The sequence below is a fragment of the Nicotiana tabacum genome, chromosome 9, assembly GCF_000715075.1.
Source record: "Nicotiana tabacum cultivar K326 chromosome 9, ASM71507v2, whole genome shotgun sequence".
Lineage (NCBI taxonomy): Eukaryota > Viridiplantae > Streptophyta > Magnoliopsida > Solanales > Solanaceae > Nicotiana > Nicotiana tabacum.
In genome coordinates this window covers 32,798,304-32,809,587 of record NC_134088.1, presented here as the reverse complement: position 1 = coordinate 32,809,587, position 11,284 = coordinate 32,798,304, and positions in this window count along the sequence as shown.

Below are 11,284 nucleotides of genomic sequence, written 5' to 3'. Positions count from 1 at the left end.
TAGGAAACTCTACCTGATCTCTATGACTAAAATACAAGTTTGACAAGGGCTGCCTTGTAAGAAAATTGCACGCAAAACATTCCAATATGCATGTCCAGTTCAAGGTACGCGTTCATACCTAATCCGTCTTGCTGTGAACCTATTGTAGCTAGCTTCATCATGTGTGATAGATGCCCATTGTACCTGGAAGCTCCTTCAACTATTGCTAAAATAATCCGCACAAAGATGAGAGGTCCCATGGTCAATCATATCTGATCTGGGCAGTAGAAAGTACTTGCGCACGTAACTGGTCATTGTGGCTTGATGTGCTCTGCTAGAATTACCTTGTGTGATCCTTAGGGAATAGTAGATGCAAATGAATTTGCATTTTATATTATAGTACTCCCCGTTTTCTCCATACTGGACATGTATGTGGATCCAGAAATTAAGGCTTATGTGCAGCCTTTTCTTTGCCTTGTTGAGTGTATATTTGGGCTGACCTATGTAGTGGTTGCACCTATAGGGAATGAGTATCAAAGATACTAATACCACCCTAATAGGTTTGGTCACAACATAAAGCCAAGCCCCCTCCAAAGTACGTGCAAAATCATAAAATATATTAGAGAAAAAATCTTTCCTTCTCTCCTCCCTAAAGATTTGAGTTGGAAGTGTATATTATCTGTTTCCTTATATATTGCCCCATTCTTCCAGCATACATTCTCCTCCTCCCCTTTCCAATCAGAAGTATTCTCCGTAATTTCATATCCATCATCAATTATCCTTTGTCTTGGCAGTTCTTACCCTAAGGTATGGTATTTGGAGCTTGTCATTGCTTTGTCTGTCCAGTTCCCAAAAGGATTGCACCTGTATAATAGCTTGTTGATCCAATGTCCAGTTAGCTAAATGATCAGCTAACTTGTTGCCTTCCCTCAATACATGAACTACTTGGAATACACCCATAGACAGTAGAGTTTTGATTTCATCAATTTGATTAGGTATGTTCCAAGGTGGTTCCCACACTTCCTCCAACACTTTCTTCATGAGAAAAGAGTCAGTCTAAATTATACATGGAGGAAACTGCATATGAATTATGTACCTAAGAGCTTCAAGAATAGCCTGTGCTTCAACTATATTATTAGTTGCATCCTCAACTGCATCTGCCTGGGCATAAATATGATCCCATATTCCATCCCTTATGCAAAAACCGTATGAATCTCCTCCATTGTCCCCTCTACAGGCCCCATCAGTATTGCATTTAATCCAACCATCAGAAGAAAATTACCACAATACCTTAGTATACCTCAATCTAGGGACATGATGTAACAACTTCTCATATAGATCTGGCCAGTTATAAGTAACACCCTTGAAACCTGGCCTTCTCACCTTCAGTAACATTTGTATTGAGGTTGATATCTGAAAGATCAATCTATTAATGGACACATTCTTTCCATGCTTTCCTGAATTCCTCTTCTTCCATAGGTGCCAAACAATCAGACTTGGCATATCTTGGTACACTGCCTTTAAACTTGTATTAACAGGTTTCCTCCGCCATTCATTTATCACTTGTACAAGCTGCTTCCCTTCTGTTTTAATACCTGCAGGTGCACCAAAGTAGTTCCACACAAATCTGGTAGCTGGATATGTCAAGAAGACATGAGGCAATGTCTATTCTTTAGGGTTCCTATAGTACCAACATCCTGAAGTTCTAAAGTACCCCAACCTTAGTAACCAATCATCCAAAGGTAGTTTTGCTTTCCATGAAGAAGCTTATCTTGAAAGGCAGCCCCTTCACCCAAAAGAATTTGTACAATTTTCTTTCTTCCCTTCTCCTTCTTATGTAATGGCATGCAGATTTCGCTGTAAATTGACCTTTTGTTTAGCTTCCACCAAGGCTTGTCCTTCATAGAGTGATCAGAAGGTGGTGTGATATTCTCCAAAACATGATCAGCAAGTTCATCGGTCAATCTTTCTCTCAGAAGCACTTCATTCTATGCCCCATTCTCCATCACTTCATCAATATATCTTATGGATTCATCACACTAATGGTCTGGACCTGAAGCATGATAAAGTGCTCCAAGTCTAGTTAAATTATCATACCAGAAGTATGAGTTTCCACTCTTCAATTGCCACCACACTTGGTGCTCCACCTCATCCCTCATTTGAAGCATTTTCTTCCACACATGAGATCCATATCTCCATGGTACCACTACTTTATTGATCTTCTTGTAGAACTTGTTTCTCATAAATGTAGACCATACTGAGTCATTTGCTCTATAGTTCCACCAAAGCTTGGCAAACAATGCCTTTGACACATCATGTAATGACCTGAAACAAAGACCTCCCTCCCTTTTAGGTAGGCATAAATTCTCCCATGAAGCCCAGTGTCTTGCCCTTCCATTATCTGAGTTGCTCCAGTAAAATCTAGCAAACATCTTGTGCAATTGATTGATCACATATGCTGGTGGATTCACAGTCGACAAGAGGTGTATTGCCATGCTCCCTAACACATGGGAGATCAATACTACTATAACGACCCGACCGATTGTTTTAAGTGTATTAGACCTGACCCACTATTTATTTCCATTTTTGTGTGTTACTATAGTTACATGACTTGCCGGAAAGTTTGGTTTTTGGTTTCAGAATGAGATGGGACACATAGTCCCTAAAATGAAAGTTTAAGTAGTAGGAGTTGATCCGCAGTTTGATTTGTATAAAGACGACTCCGGAATGGAGTTTTGATGGTTCCAATAGCTCCATAGGGTGATTTTAGTCTTTGGAGCGTGTACGAATATTGATTTGGAGGTCCGTAGGTCACTTCGGTGTCAATTGACGAAAGTTGGAAAGATGGATGATTTTTGAAACGTTTGACCGGTAGTGGACTTTTTGATATCGGGGTCGGATTCCGATTCCAGAAGTTGGAGTAGGTCTGTAATGTTAATTATGACTTGTGTGCAAAATTTGAGGTCAGTAGGACTTGATTTGATAGGTTTCGGCATCAGATGTAGAAGTTAGAAGTTCTAAAGCTCATTAGGCTTAAATCGATGCGTAATTCGTGTTTTAGCATTGTTTGATGTGATTTGAAGGCTCGACTAAGTTCGTATGATGTTTTAGGACTTGTTGGTATATTCGGACGGGGTCCTGGGGGCTTCGGGTGTGGATCGGATAGAATTCACACCAATTTGGACTTAGCTTCATTGGTGAAGTCTGAGGCCTATTGGTGTCATCGCAACTACGGAGGGTTTGACCGCAGGTGCGGAAGGTGAAGAGCAGAAGCAAAAAGGAGAGCCCAGGGCTGGGATCATAGGTACAGACACCTGGGCACAGGTGCGCCTCCGCAGGCGCGACCATTTCCTCCGTAGAAACGGAAGTAGAGAAGGGGCTTTGGGAAGGATCGTAGGTGCAGTCTCTTTCTCTGCAGAAGCGAGCTCGCAGGTGCGAGACATGGTCCGTAGAAGCGGAACTCCTGGTATTATGTGTAATCGGCACCTGCGATGGCTTTTCCGCAGGTGCGGCGTCGGAGAAGCGACCCAAAGTCCGCAGAAGCGGAAGTCGCTGGGCAAAAAAGGCCTAAGTTTGAGGGTTTGATTCATTATCTATTTTTGGACCTAGATAGCTCGGTTTGTGGCGATGTTTTGAGATTTTTGCAAGGAAATGATTGGGCTAAGAGATTCTAACTCAGTTTTGGTCATATTACACGAATCTATTGTTGTTTTCATCATTTAATTAGTAATTTTAGTTGGAAATTTGGGAAAAATTTGGAAAATGTCTTAGGCTAAGATTTGGGGATTGGAAAGGCGATTCGAGGTCAGATTTGAGTAATTCTTGTATGGCTGGACTCGATATCTAATATGCGTTTGGATTTTATAATTTTTGCCGGTTCCGAGACGTGGGCCCGGGTCAACTTTTTGGAGCAAGTTTTCAATTCTTTGCTAAAGTCGAAATTTTATTAAATTAGTTTCCTATAGTTATATTTATAGTATGAAATTATTTTGACTAGATTCGAGCCGATCGGAGTTGGAAAATCAAGGGAAAGGCCTTCTTATTGATTGATTGAGTGAGGTTTGAGGTAAGTGACTTGTCTAACCTTGTATGGGGGAAATTTCCCTTAGGATTTGGTACTGTTAAAGTATTTGCAATACGTGAAGGTCGTGTACGCGAGGTGACGAGTGCATACTCGGGCTAAATGTTGAAAAATCAAATTTTTGCTAAGTAGTTCCCTTTTTATTTCCTTAACTGAGTTACTCTAGCATGTGTATTCATCATGTTTAGCCTAATTTCACATGTCTACGTTTCTTATCTCTTATTTGTAATTTGTACAACATGCGTAGCTGAATTACCTATTTCCTTGATTCCGTATTCAGTCTTTAACTGTAGGATTCTTTGCGTGTATCATCATTATTTCAATTGTTATATGTTGGTTTCGTGATTATTGTTGAGATGACTGTTATTGTGGCACGAGGTTTCTGCCATGCGGATTGTTATTGTGGCACGCGATTTCTGCTGTGCGGGTTGTTATTATAGCATGAGGTTTCTATCGTGCGGTTGTTTTTGTGGCACAAGGTGTCTGCCGTCCAGATTGTTATTGTGGCATGAGGTATCTGCCATGCAGATCTTTTTTTTATGGCACGAGGTTTCTACCGTGCGGATTGTTATTGTGGCATGAGGTTTCTGCCGTGCGGATTGTTTATTGTGGCATGAGATTTCTGTTGTGCGGGTTATTGTTGCGTGAGGTTTCTGTCGTGTCGCTGTGAGATATTTAATTTTGGAACTACGAGGAGGTACCTCGGGAGTGCCCTTGTCGTTTTCCTCTATTTGCTGCATTGTTGTTGTTGTTGTTATTCTTTAACTTGTAAAATTAGTTCTTCCTTACATGTTGTAATTGTTTTCTTTGATTCCGCGTTGTTATCTTCTATGAATTTCTATTGTTACACTTCTCTGTCATTTCATTACATCGTTATATCTTCTGCCTTGTTTTTCCTATTATTTCCAGTAGGGCCCTGACCTGACCTCGTCACTACTCTACCAAGGTTAGGCTTGACACTTACTAGGTACCGTTGTGGTGTACTCATACTACGCTTCTGCACATCTTTTTGTGCAGATCTAGGTGCATCCTATCAGCCTCAATATTAGTGCGATGTGTTGCTGCTTGGAGACTTTTAGGTACACCTGCCCGCATCCGCAGGCCTTAGAGTCCCTTTCTATCCCGTTCTTTTCTTATTTCTTTATGTTTTGATAGACAATGATGTATAGGATTGTTCAGTACTGTATTTAGATCTTGTGACTTATATCTCACAAGGTTTTGGGACTTTACACATTGAGTTTTGGTAGATTCTTTTTATGTAATAGTCGGGATGTTCAAGTTTAATCTCTTATTTAATGTTTCTGCATATTGATTAAGCTTACCTAGTCTTAGAGACTAGGTGCCGTCACGATATCCTACGAAGGGAATTTAGGGTCATGACAGTTGGTATCAGAGCTCTAGGTTCATAGGTGTTATGAGTCACAAGCAGGTTTAGTAGAGTCTTGCGGATTGATACAGAGACGTCTGTACTTATCTTTGGGAGGCTATGGAACTGTTAGGAAAAGTATCACTTCTTTGATTCCTTATCGTGCGAAATTTTGAATTAGAATTTTAAATTTTTGTCTTTCTATCCTCCCACAGATAGTGAGGACACGTACAACTGGATCAGATGACCAAACACTCGCGCCCCCTGCTAGAGCCGCGAGAGGCCAGGGCCAGGGTAGATACCGAGGATGTCCACGTGGTGCAGCTAGAGCACCCGCATGAGCTGCTACAGAGGAGCCACCAATAGCTTCAGTTGGAGGGCAGGCACCTGAGACACCCATTAATGCACCAGCCCTCCAGGAGACTCTCGTCCAGTTTCTGAGCATGTTCAGCACTTGGCTGAGGCAGGGTTGATGCCACTTGTTCCTGCCACATCTCAGGCTAGGGGAGGGGCACAGACTCCTGCCGCCCGTACCCTAGAGCAGCGGGTCCAGATCGACCAGGTTCCTGAGGTCATACCAATACAGCCAGTAGCCCCAGTGCAACCCGAGGTTTGGGCAGAAGTTTCTGAGGAGGAGGAGCTCAGGCTCGAGAGGTACAAGAAGTACCACCTTCCTACTTTCAGTGGGTTGGTGTCAGAGGATGCCCAAGGTTTTCTTTAGGAGTGCCATAGTATACTCCGTAATATGGGTGTTGCGGAGTCTAGTAGGGTTTATTTCACTACGTTCCAGCTTAGAGGATCAGTCTATCAGTGGTGGCGAGCATATGAGTTGGGTAGTCCGATCGAGGTAGCTTCACTCACTTGGACTCAGTTCTCGAATATGTTCTTGAGGGAGTATGTTCCCCAGAGTCTCAGAGATGTATGGCGCACAGAGTTTGAGCAGTTGCGCCAGGGTTCTATGACCGTGTCAGAGTATGCGGTTCGGTTAAGTGATTTGGCTAGGCATGCACCAGCCTTAGTTGCTACTGTGTGAGAGCGGGTTCGTCGATTTATTGAGGGGCTCAACCCCAGTATCAGATTTATTATGGCCCAAGCATTGGATATGGACATCACATACGAGTAGGTAGTAGGGATTGCTAGGAGATTGGAGGGTATACTGACTCGGGAGAGGGAGGAGAGAGATGCTAAGAGGTCTCGAAAGTCTGGCACTTATAGTGGTACTTGTGCCCCAGCTGGAGCTCGTCAGGGTATGGGTTATGTGAGTCTCCCTATTCATTCAGCACTTCTATCTTCTAGCGGTATTCCGACCACTCCTAGGCCCCGGGCTCCCTATTATGCACCGCCATTGTCTAGTGCACCTCCTACATGGGGTGCTTTCAACAGTCAGTCCAGCCGATCAGGCCCGAGCCAGCCACAATAACCATGTCCTCCGAGATCTTGTTTTGAGTATGGTGACACTCATCATATGGTGAGGGATTGCCCCAGACTCAGGATGGGTGCACCTCCACAGACCACTCAGGCACCACGTGCCCCACTGGGTCCTCAGGCTATGATTACAACACCAACTACCACTCCACATGAACAGCTAGCTAGAGGTGGAGGTCCAGCAGGTAGAGGTCTCTTTAGAGGGGGAGTCCAGGCATGATACTATGCTCTTCCTATTAGGACGGAGGCAGTTGCATCCGACTCTATCATCACATATATTGTTCCAGTCTGTCGTAGAGATGCATCGGTCTTATTTGATCCAGGCTCTACTTATTCTTATATGTCATCTTATTTTGCTCTATATTTGGGTGTCTCTCATAATTCTTTGAGTTCTCCTGTCTATATGTCTACATCCGTGGGATATTCGATTGTTGTTGACCGTGTGTATCGGTCATGTATGGTTGTTATCAGTGGTTTTGAGACCAGAGCTGATTTATTGTTGCTCAGTATAGTGGATTGCGATGTTATTTTGGGCATGGGCTAGTTGTCGCCTTATCACATTATCCTTGATTGTCACGCCAAGGCAGTGACATTGGCTATGCCAGGTCTGCCGTGGTTAGAGTGGAGATGTACTTTAGATTATGTTCCTAACAGGGTTGTTTCATTTCTTAAGGCTCAGCGAATGGTTAAGAAGGGGTGTGATACGTATCTGGCATATTTGAGGGATGTTAGTGTTGATAATCCTACCGTCAAGTCAGTTTCAGTAGTGAGGGATTATCCGGATGTATTCCCGGCGAATCTTCCGGGCATGCCGCCCGATAGAGATATCGACTTTGGTATTGATTTGTTACTGGGCACTCATCCCATTTATATTCCACCATATCGTATGGCCCCAACAGAGTTGAAAGAGTTAAAGAAACAGTTGCAAGAGTTTCTTGATAAGGGATTCATTAGGCCCAGTGTGTCGCCTTGGGGTGATCCTGTCTTGTTTGTAAAGAAGAAAGACGGTTCTATGCGAATGTGTATTGATTATCACTAGTTAAAGAAGGTTACAGTGAAGAACATGTATCCATTGCCACGTATTGATGATTTATTTGATCAGCTTCAGGGTTCCAGAGTGTTTTCTAAGATCGACTTGCATTCAGGCTATCATCAGTTGAAGATTCGGGAGCTAGATATCCCGAATACTGCATTCAGGACTTGGTATGGTCATTATGAGTTCCTTGTGATGTCTTTTGGGCTGACCAACGCCCCGACATCATTCATGCACTTGATGAACAATGTATTTCATCCCTATCTTGACTCGTTCATCATTGTGTTTATTGACAAAATTCTGGTGTACTCCTGGAGCCGAGAGGATCATGAGCAGCACCTAAGTACTATGCTTCAGACCTTGAGAGAAAAGAAGTTATATGCAAATTTTTTGAAGTGTGAATTCTGGCTGAATTCAGTGGTATTTTTGGGTCATGTAGTATCGAGTGAGGGGATCAAGGTAGATCCGAAGAAGATTGAAGCAGTGCAGAGTTGGCCCAGACCGTCCTCAGCTATGAAGATCCAGAGTTTTCTCGGCTTGGCGGGGTATTACCGTCGATTTATAGAGGGTTTCTCGTCTATTGCAGCACCTATGACCAGATTGATCCAGAAGGGTGCTCCGTTCAGGTAGACCGAGGAGTGTGAGGAGAGCTTTCAAAAGCTCAAGACTGCTTTGATGACATCCTCAGTGTTAGTATTGCTTACTGGTTCGGGGTCCTATACGGTGTATTGTGATGCATCACACATTAGTCTCGATGCGATGTTGATGCAGGACGGTAGAATGATTGCCTATGCATCTAGGCAGTTGAAGGTGCATGAGAAGAACTATCATGTCCACGATCTCGAGTTAGCAGCTATTGTTCATGCCTGGAAGATCTGGCGGTACTACTTGTATGGTGTCCCTTGTGAGGTCTATACCGATCACCGGAGTCTACAACATCTGTTTAAACAGAAGGATCTTAACTTGCGACAAGGGAGATGGTTGGAGCTGCTTAAGTAATATGATATCACCATTCTATATCATCCCGAGAAGGCCAAAGTGGTGGCCGATGCCTTGGGTCGCAAGGCGGAGAGTTTGGGCAGCTTAGCATATCTACCGGTAGCAGAGAGGCCTTTAGCCTTGTATGTTCAGGCCTTGGCCAACCAGTTTGTTAGATTGGATGTTTCCGAGTCGTGTTGAGTTTTGGCTTGTGTGGTTTCTCAGTCTTCCCTTTATGATCGTATCAGAGAGAGTCAGTATGATGACCCTCATTGCTTGTTCTCAAGGACACGGTTCAGCATGGTGATGCCAAAGAAGTCACTATTGGAGATGACGGTGTTATGGATGCAGGGCAGTCTATGTGTGCCCAATGTGGATGGCTTGCATGAGTTGATTCTCTAGGAGGCTCACAGTTCGTGGTACTCCATTTATCCAGGTGCCGCGAAGATGTATCAGGACTTGAGGAAGCATTATTGGTGGAGGCGGATGAAGAAAGACATAGTGGAGTATGTATCTCGGTGCCGAAATTATCAGTAGGTGAAGTATGAGCATCAACGGCCGGGTGGATTGCTTCATAAGTTAGAGATTCCAAAGTGGAAATGGGAGCGGATCACTATGGATTTTGTTGTTGGTCTCCCACAAACTCGGAGGAAGTTCGATGCAATATGGGTGATTGTGGATAGATTGACCAAGTCAGCTCATTTCATTCCAGTGGCGACTACTTATTATTCAAAGCAGTTGGCTCAAGTTTACATTCGCGAGATTATCAGGCTTCATGGTGTGTTGTTATCTATCATTTCAGATCGGGGCACGCAGTTTACATCACAGTTTTGGAGAGCAGTGCAGCGAGAATTAGGCACACAGGTTTAGTTGAGTACAACATTTCACCCTGAGACGGACGGACAGTCCGAGCGCACTATTCGGATATTGGAGGATATGTTTCGTGCGTGTTTGATGGATTTTGGGGGTGCTTGGGATCAGTTATTTCCACTTGCGGAGTTTGTCTACAACAACAATTATCGATCTAGCATTCAGATGGCACCGTATGAGGCTTTGTATAGTAGGCGGTGCCGATCTCCGGTGGTTTGGTTTGAGCCAAGTGAGGCCAGGCTATGGGTTACAGATTTGGTTCAGGATGCTTTAGAAAAGGTTAAATTGATTTAGGATCGAGTTCGTACAGCCCAATCCATACAGAAGAGTTATGCGAATCAGAAGGCTCGCAACGTTTCATTCATGGTTGGGGAGTGGGTCTTGCTCCGGGTTTCGCCCATGAAGGGTGTTATGAGGTTCAGAAAAAAGGGCAAGTTGAGCCCTAGGTAGTGATAAGTAGGGATTTTAACCTATTATTTACTCTTTTTTACATGTGTTTTAGGCCAAAATTGCTTGAGGGTATTCCCGAAAACTAATAAAATATGCTTGCTTGCTGGAATTGTTCAAAATGAGCCAAAAGAATCAAAATCAACTTGCAAAGGAGTCAAAAGTTGAACAAAAACCAAGGCTGGGCAACGAGGTCTGAAGTGCAAACCGCACAAATATTGCGCGGCCAGGAAAGCCATGATACAGCCGCGATCATAATTATGTGGTCCGCAAGAGGGAGATTTAGAGCGTGTGATTTTGGGCTAAATGATGAGCGCGGACCGCACCAAAAATGTGCGGCTGCGAAAATCCCTGTGCGACCACAATTAAAATTTTGCGGACCGCGATGACTGAGATTCAGAGAGCTGCCAACTTAAGCAAAAGAGAGAAGTGCGAACCGCACCAGAATTGTGTGGCCGCAGAAGTCCCCTGTGCGGCCGTGATCGAAATTATGCGGTCCTCAAGATGAAGAATCAGAGAGTTGATTTCAAGCCAAACTCAAGCAAGTGCAGACCGCATCACTTTAATGCGGCCGCATAATCTGGAGCGCGACCGCACTTAGAATTATGCGGTGCGTGAAAGTTCAGCTCAACCCAGATCCAAAAGAGAAGAACGCGGACCGCATCAGAATTATGCGGCCACGAAAGTAAGAGTGCGGCCGCACTCAGAATTACGCGGCCGCACAACCTTCGCATGGGCATTTTTGTCAGATATTTTCAACTTAGTATAAATAGAACTTTTTGTCATTTTTAGGTTATGTTATGTTTTGTATGAGCACCTGAGACAACTGACTTTTCTGTTTTCGGAAATTTTGTACTAGATTCACTTCTTAACATTATATTTTTATTCCATAAATTAATAAAATCCATAATATTAATATTATGGATTTTATCTTCATTTCATCTTTAATTTCTGTTATTTCCATGAGTAGCTAAACCCATAGCTAGGGTTGTGACCCAACCCTAGTGTGGGTATTTAATGGGTATTTGGTTTTAGGGCTTGAATGTGAATGAGTTAGTGATATTTAGCCTAGTTCTTGCTAGAACTCAATAATTAATGGTTGCAA